Raw genomic sequence first — 8976 nt, 5'->3', positions numbered from 1 at the left:
AGAGAGAGGTTGACTGTAAATTTAATTCCTGTATCTTAGTCATTTCTGGGCCATGGGTCATTAGGCACACATTAGTGCTGCTGGGCATTTTTCACAGGGGCTGCACCAGCAGATGAAGCTGGGTTTTGCAAAGCCATGTGCATGGGAAAGCTCAGTCTGTGCTAAGCCCTGCAGCGCTGGGAAGTTCCCCCAAATACTCCCAGTGTCCGTCTGTCCGCAGGCGTGACAAACAGCCAGGGGAAGCAGGCTCCTTTAATGGGCTCCAGCATTTTATTTATAGCCCCTTCGAATAAGTGCAGCTGATACTTAAGATCGGCGGATTTAATGACAGCGAGCTGGCGAAAGGCCAGGGCTGCAAATAGCGCCGCTAAAAGTCTTCTCTGCTATAAAATTTGTTTAATGCAAGAAATCATCCCGTGCAGGTTTTTTGGCTGGCATTTTTATAATTAGTGGGTGAAATCGCCATTTCGCCCCTACGATCCGCCAGCACTTTATGGGATGGGGCTGGCGGTGCTGCCTTGGAGATGGATTGTTGTGCTGGAAGAGGCACTGGAGCTTTGTCACTTCGTATCATCCCGCATTTCCTCAGGGACTCCCCATGTATGCCCACTCCCAGCACCTTTCCCTTTCCTCCAGGTGTCATCTCCCCGAGATCTGACCAAGAGCCCATCACACTTACCACTAAGGCAGCATGGCTGGGAGCTGGGACCTTTGGGATCATGCACTGAAGCCACCACACTTGGTTGGTGTTTGATAACTTCACCACTTTTCGCTAAGGAGCCCTCAGGTGAGCACCTGCTGTGGGGTTGTAAAGGTGGGGAGATGTCTTTTCTTCCAGCACACAGCCTACCTGGTTCACAAAGGGCTTTTCAGGGTGTTGTACAGGATGGCTTTCTCTAAGGGAGCAGTGCCATTAAAAAAAAAAAAAATCTATTTGGGATAATAAAAGGCAAACAAAATGCTGGAAAAACTTTGAAGGGTTGGAAATCCTCCTAGGTTTTCCAAATTTACCGATGGACTCAGGAGCTCTCTATGAACTTCCCTAGGAATCCAGAGGAGATGGGATTATCCTGAGCACCTTGATGGGATATTTTTCCTTCCTGTTGGCACCATGTGATAATGTCCTCTGGACCTCCTGCCCTGCTGAGATTTTTGTCCAGCTCCCTCCTGTATAGAGATGAACCATGGGTGAGCCCCGGCCAGCTCTGTGATTTAGATCACAGAACCATCACCTGGTTGTGAGCCGGGCTGATATTTATGGACATGCTCTGAATCAGAGGTAAAATGCTGCATCTTTCATGGAAGCTGTGAGAGGTAATTAGTATCTGTCCCGTGGGATGGGGCTTAATGTTGAGGCACTTCAGGAGAGCCCTCAGTGTTTAAAGACTGAGCACCTTGTTGAACTGGGATCTGAATTCACAGGATGCATTAAATTATAATTTAAAGATGAAATAAGGCAGAGGAAAGATGATAATTGGGCGGATTGTGCCCTTGCAAGACACCACATCCCTGTTTCCAAGTAATAAGTGTGTATAAGAGAGGCACTGTGCTGGCTGCAGTTGTCTTCAGACCTTGAAGGATTTTGGAACAAAAATCCAGGAGGGCTGACCCCCATGGGACTGAGACTTGCATCTTGAGATCCTTCATTTCAGGTCACGGCTTCTTCTGCTCCTCTTAGCGAATATCATAAATACTGATGCTTTGCCCCAAAATTGTATGCACAGAAATTGAGTACTATTTGAGGGCATGAAATAACCTGAGTTTTTCTGGCCCAGATGACTAATTGCACAGTATTCACCCAGTTCTGGTAGAGTGTCCATTTCACTGGACTAAACCCCATCATATAATAATCTCTTAGCCTACTGGGCTCATCTCCAGAGCTCAAAGCTCTTTGGTTTCCTTGCCTCTCTTCTACAACTCATTTAATTTATTTCCAAAAAATACTGAAATAAAAGGATTTTTAAACCAGAATAGGACAGAACTTTTTTTTTTGCAGTGCACAGTTTGTTGGGTATGGCTGGAGAACCTGAACTATTGTCAAGAATGCCACTCAAATTACAATATAATTGTCTGGAAAAAAAAAAAAATTCTGGCAGCTAATTCTGATTGCAGTGCACATTTCTGTGCCTGTGACAAATGATTTCTAAAGTTAGCCTCAAGGACACTGAGCTTCCAAGAGGTCACCCATCCACACTGTTTATTTTACTTGCCATCCTAAAATAAGTTTTAAAAAGTGAAATTAACGGAGAGGGAAAAGAAGAAAGAAAATTGTAGATGGTGTAGAGAAGATTGAAATGTTTTGTTTTAGAAGGAGCAATGCTCAGAGCCATAAAGTATGAAATACAGGGGGGGAAGCAGATTTGGGGCTAACCTACAATATCGCATTAGGCTTTAAAGCTGTTCCAACAGACTAAGCATTTGAGAAAGAATTGGAGCTGCTCGTGATAAGTTGCTCCTCTTATCGGCAAACTGTCATCTGTCTTGAGAGAGAACATTTTGTCCACCCTACCAAAACAAGTCAGAAAAATTGGATAAAAACAAAAATATAAATCAGAATGGGAACTGGGAGTCGAACTGAAATGATGGCAATTTCCTGGCAAGACTCACTGGATGGCTAAATGTCAGACGTGACAGCAGGAATTATCCCTGCAATGCGGGGTCAGGAGTGATGTGTGCGGGTGGTGGGCAGAGCACGGCCACTGCGGGGCATGGCCTTGGGTCGGGAGGGTTGTGCGTGGGGTGGCACAGGGGCTTCAGGGGAAGCAAAATACACAGGAGGCACAGGCACAGTGTGGTAGCAGCCCCTTGGAATCTCAGTTGAGTGGTGAGTTGGGCTGGCCACAACTGCCTGAGTGTTGTCAGTGTTGGCACTGCCCAGAGCTTGGGGTGTGTGTCAAAATGAGAAGGGCAGCAGCAGGGCCCTGGGACATCGCCATGGGGATGGTGGGATCCAAACCTGCCAGCCCTGCCCCACAGATGTGCCTGAGTGCTTTTCTCCTTCACTGAATGCCGTGCTCCCCCAGCAGCAGCCAGGCTGATATCACTGGAGGCAAGACCTGAATCAGGCGTGGAGAAATCAGCTATTTAAATGCACCAGAGTCGCTGTGCTCCCATTAAACCCCAAGAAACCCAATTGCAGTTTGGAGATGGAGGTACAGCAAGAGGAGGTGACTGCACAGTCACCTAATGGGAAAAGTTTCCCTAATGGGAAAAGACAGAGTCTGGGCAGAAGTGAGTGATAAAGGCATGGCGATGCCCAATGCTTGCACAGCTCAGTGCTGCAGCAGCACCTACAAGAGCAGGCAAAGGAAGAGATGCTGTCTCTGGCAAGGGAGCAGCTGAAGAAATGCTCTCCTGTACTTTAGATTTGAAAAGTATATATATTTTTAATTATTAATGTCGCATCAATTTGATATACATGACACTGAGGCAGCAGAGATGCTCCATCGTTTTGCAGGGGGCTTATGGCTGCTTGTACAAATCAACATGAACGAGCAATATCTGAGCCTTTACTTCACCCCAGCTCAGAGCAAAGTGTCCCAGCACACAGGGCTGTCTTGCCAGGTGCTGACAGCCCTCCTGCATACACACAGCGAGTGCCGTGCTCAGAAATACTGGAGGAGGGAGAGTGGAATGAGGGTCAGCAATTTGTTCCCTTTTGGAAATATCCCAACAGCAAGGATATCAAAGCTGCCCTTTAAGCAGAAGCTGATGAAAAGCTGCTACAAATTAATCTCTTAACATTTTAATTTAACGCACATTTTGTTCCAAGAACAGGGGTGACCCAGGCAAGGGTTAATCCGAGCTGTGCACCTAGCACATCCACACCAGATTTGCAGCAATGTGGGTATATATATGCATTTCTATCGCATATACAGGTATTTCTTTATCAGAGGCATGTGGGCTGGGCAGCAGACAGGCTCTCCTCTCACCACGGTGGGGTGTGGGATGCCACACAAATTCCATCAGGGCGACCTGCAGCCTGTCAGCACTGCAGCATCGAAGGGAGCCACTCCATTGGCTTCTTTATTTTTATTCTTTTTTTCATGTTGTAGTGCCCTAACGTCGTTGGTGGGAAAGAACAACAGACAGGTTCTGACCAGCCCCTCTCTGCCATCAGTCTCACAGCAGAACTGAACTGCTTTAGTTGCACTTAGTCATGCTGTTTGTTTGTTTCCATGTTGTTATCAGACAATAAATCCAAAGCAATCACTGTCCAAATTTTTAAAGTTTTCCCGAAGGGAATGTCCATTACCTTTCCCTCCCAGCACCGCTGACCTTTGCCACATACAAATCCCACTTTTATTATGAGAAATGCAGCCACTTGCTCCAATTATTCAGCCTGCACTCTTGAGGTGAGCAAAAAAGAGTATTCAATAGGTACGTCTGAAAAGGGCTGGCTTAAATCAGTATGGCTGTGACCCAAGGCATGAAGCACAGCCCCTCACACACAGCCTATGTGTAAAGAAGGTTTGCAGGAGGAGTGGGGCATCATTACAGACCAATCCCAGAGGTCTCAGTTTGAGTGAAATCTCCATCCAAGGGATTACTTTCATTGCTGAACGATTTGCTTGGAGAAAACAGTGCCATGACCTGGATCAGAGGCAGCCTCGGAGCCCATCGAGGGTTGCAGGAGGGAAGTGAAGTGGCACCCTCAGTTTCCAAAGAGGAAATGTAGTTTGGAACAGGAGGAGAGTGGAGGAGAGAAGGCTTCCTCCTCTTGCTCTCCAATTCCTGCAGGGTCCAGGGGTCCTCTTGGTGAGCCATGACACAGGGAATTGCCCAGGGAAGGAATGCCTTCAGGTGATGTTCCTCTCAGCAACTGCCCTCCTTGTGCTTCACATCACTCCATCCCTACCTGGCTCTCTCCATGGGCTGCCATACTCCCTCTACTTTTAGATGCCAGCTCTCCTCTATTCCCCAATCATCTCCTTGGCTCAGTCACTTCAAGTACAGACCCCTGTCAGGGTGCCAGCAGGTGCAGGTTGGTGGATGGATTGATGATTGGCTGGAAGGTGAGTGCCAGGAATGCCTTTCAGGAGCATCTCCACACGTCTTGCCATCTATCCGTTATCTATAGCAGAAGCTGAGCACTGATCCTACTGTGGTAGCCACAGGTCATAGAATCAAAGAATCACAGAACATCCTGAGTCAGAAGGGACCCATGAGGATCACTGAGTCCAGCTCCTTCACTTCTGTATAGGATGCAGTAGATGACTAAAACAGAAAAGCAAGGCATGGATAGAAGAAAGAGCAACATCGCCTTCTCCTCCATTCAGCCAATAATTCCAGCTACACAAAGTGTTCAATTTTTGGTGATGCCATATATTGGTTTGTCCATAAGATGATCTCAAAGCCACTGTGTGCTCTGAATTTTGATGAGAAATCCGTGATGCCATGTGAGGGTGTGCTCCCCAAAGCTCCATAGGGTGTGCAGGAGGGATACAGTCCCCGACAGCACGATAACAGTTAAGGGAGAGATTTCAGGAAGGAGAACAGAATAGCAGTGAGTGAACTTTGCAGATAAATTATAGCTAAAGAGGAATGAAACATTATAGTTTCAATTACTGCTGTGCCCAGCCACGCAGGTAGTAATTCAAACAAGAAACAATTGGCGGATTGTCACCCTCAAATCAGACACATACCATTTAATTCCATTTACTGAGGGTTCACTGACTGTATTTTGAATCAAATACAGCCATTAATGTGCAAAGATCTGAAAAATGCATGTGTCCCTTTTACAAATGTGACAATGAGACGCTAATTCCTGTAAAACTCTTTTTTCTTCAGGTTGGACTGTTCCTATTGCCTTTAGTTATGCAGATATTACTTATTAAGAGTTTTAATATGTCAGGCTGGTTCTTTTGAAATGGCTTGTGCCTTTTTGTTCAGAGCGTACGGAAAGCGCAGCTAAATCCATTCTTACATTCCATCATCCAAACTTAGCAAATCGATTCGAATGCAGAAAAAAAAGCTACTTTCATTAAAACAATTAAATCCTTACTATTATTGCTGTATCTGGCTATTATAGCACAAATATAAATCATCGGTTACAGGAGCTAAAAGCTTTCAGCTAGAATTGCTCTACTGTCTGCCCCACGCCATGGGCAGGGAGGAAGGATGACGTGCACCAGGCTTCTTTACGGGTGATGCTGCTGCCTAAATAAAAAAGTCAAGTCCATAAAGTGAATATTATTGTGCTGCCTTGTTTCTACCCAGAAGTGAAGCAATGCATGCCAATGGGCAGAGCAAATGGGAGGAACAGCAGCTGGTTTTCCCTCTCCGTGTGAACTGGGGGACGTTTTGCAAGGGGCACAAAGGTTTTGGGGGCAGTTGAGTGCTTCTGTTTTCCTTTTCTAAGTGAACCACGGATCTGCACAGTCACACACTCTCCGTGGGGTCACAAAGTGTGTTGCAGAATAAAAACAGAGCTTTCCGTGATACTGCACTTGCCCTTCAGAGCTGCTTGGATTGCATCAAAGGGCAAATTGTTTAAATATAATTTTCCTGATTACTGAATAGGTCAACCGAACAGGATATGAAATGCAAAGGCTTTTCTCATCTTGCTCTTTGCATCATCCTAGGGCACACCTCGCTACAGGTGCTGCCTGTTGGCTCAAGGACACTTCCAGGCAGCAGAATATCAAAGGAGCAGGGATGGACAGCCCAGTGCATCCTGCACATTTTAAATTGCTTAAAAAGACTCTTTTGCAAAGGGATTGTGAGGCAGGGACTGAAATCAGTGCTCAGCATGTGGATTAGACAAACAGAGTGGTCATTAGCTCTGATTGTCATTGTCACACAAGCACAGACTGTTAATTCAGCCCAGGAGTCATTAGAAGCAAGCCTCAGTGGGGAGAAGGGTTGGTGTAGATGCTGGATGGCTTGGCAGAACATGAAGAAGATCCCTGAGATTCTACACTGCTTTGGTTGTAAATTCCAAATGGAAAGTCCCAGGAATTTGCCAGGAAAAGGATAAGTCACTCATTATTCTCATTTGTGGAAAACTGTTTGAACCCAGCCTTGCTTTTCTCACCCATTCCCAAGCTGAACTCATCACCTTTTCAAGAAGTCAGGACAACGTCCCTTCTTCCAGCAGGCTTTTGCCCTGGCTTTTCTCCTGGGTCCAATTGGGAAGGTTCCATCTTTGCCCCAGTGCTTTTGCCAATGGGTGCCACCATCCAGAGAGACATTCAGCCCCAAGAAGCCCCAAGCAAAGAGCACCCACTGCCTCACCCAGCAGCAGCATCGCAGTCCCACAGCTGCAGAGCAGTGCCCGTGGTGCTGCGTGGGTGTCCCTTTATTGGAGTTCCTCCCACAGCGTGCTTGTAATTTATTTGTATTTCCAGCAGCGATAATTGAGTTATCAATTTTGTGCTCTTTTGGGCCAGAAGCGAAGAGATCAGAGAGCTGTTTTATACACCTAATTATAGATTATTTCCCATAGCTATAAAACCACAGAGGGACAGATCCAGAGAACATCCTTTTCATCTCCACTGACTTCTCCCTTTGCTCTCTCAGACTTCGATCAGAACGGCCTCCAGACAAAACAGTTGTCAAAAGCAAGGTCTCCTTATTTCATCACAGGACAAAACCTCTCCTCATCCCAGCAGAGATTGTGCATAGTTGCTTAAAGATCAAATTCAACTTAACACTTAAGCAATCTGCTTAAGCCTTTAGCACCTCATTGAGTAGTGCTGAGATTGATTCTGTTTCTGCACACTTTGGCTATAATCTGGTTCATGACAATGGCCTGGGGGTCTGCTGAGGATGTAAAAAATTGATTTTCTTTGCCACATGCAGGCTTTGTGGGCTTGCATTTGGCATGGTCCCTCATGCCCCTGCTAGTTCCTATACTCAGGCTGCTCCCGCCTCCCCAGGCAGCTCCGAGCATCCTGCAGCATCCACAGATCCTGCAGAGCTGCAGTGCAGAGCAGGGGTTGAGGTCCGGCATACCCTAATTTTCTATTTATGGAAAGAAATGGGAATTGTCTGTGTGTTGGTATTAAGTTTCTGGTGGTGACACACGGAGGCCATCCAAGATGTATGACCTAGCAAATATATTGTAACGCACACATCACATTCGTTCTCTGGGTAAATAGATATTGTCTAGGGTACATTACATCTGTGCCTTCATGTTTAATTTAATGTAAGTGAACTGCCTTAATTTCTCCAAATTGTAGTAATAAACATAACGCTAACAGTGATACTGCTAATAATTTATTTTGCAAGTGATTAATCAACAACAAACTCTTTTAATTACCTGTTCTGAAATGTCAAACTCTAAATTAATTATATGTTATTACATGAATTCATGTATATGTATACACAAATATGAATTCCAAGGGTAATTAAAATGAATAAACCGACAGATTTGGTAAAATTGTGCAGCTGAGAGAAGTTTGCTCTCTGCTGCAATTCTGCCTCTTTGCATTTCAGCCTCGGCACAAAGGGAATTAGATTCCAAGGCTCTAAGCAAGTCATTTGTGCTTCTGCAAAAAATATTACCCACAGAAAGTAGCAAACCCCATGGGACCTATGCTGAGAGCTGCAAGGAGGAGAGGAAAGCAGCTGTGCTGCTCTGCTGGGGGGAATTCAGGGCATGGGGCTCACTTGGGTGCTCCCCGTCCAGGGGGTGAAACCAAGCAGGGCAGAAGTGTGTGGTGTACGTTTGTTGTCCTCAGTAATTGGCAACAATTTTTGAAAGGAGATTGGGGGTGAAATTAACAGATTTGGGGCATTTTGTGCTCATGTTGCATCTCTCCCTGCAGGCACAACACAAGGCTCTTTGCAATACCCTGCTCACCTCTAGGTGAAGACCCTGAGACTGGGAAGACCACTTCTTTGCACTTGCACTCCAGACATCACGTCCAAGAGCCCCCAGCAATGTGGGGCTGTATGCCAGTGAGTCACAGAAGGGTGGAGACCACAGTTTGGAGGATGAGGGAATGAAGCCTTTAATTCAGGGGTGGACAC

The sequence above is a fragment of the Meleagris gallopavo genome, chromosome 22, assembly GCF_000146605.3.
Source record: "Meleagris gallopavo isolate NT-WF06-2002-E0010 breed Aviagen turkey brand Nicholas breeding stock chromosome 22, Turkey_5.1, whole genome shotgun sequence".
NCBI classification, from domain to species: Eukaryota; Metazoa; Chordata; class Aves; order Galliformes; family Phasianidae; genus Meleagris; species Meleagris gallopavo.
The sequence above is the reverse complement of the archived record's forward strand: the minus strand, read 5'-3'. Positions refer to the sequence as shown.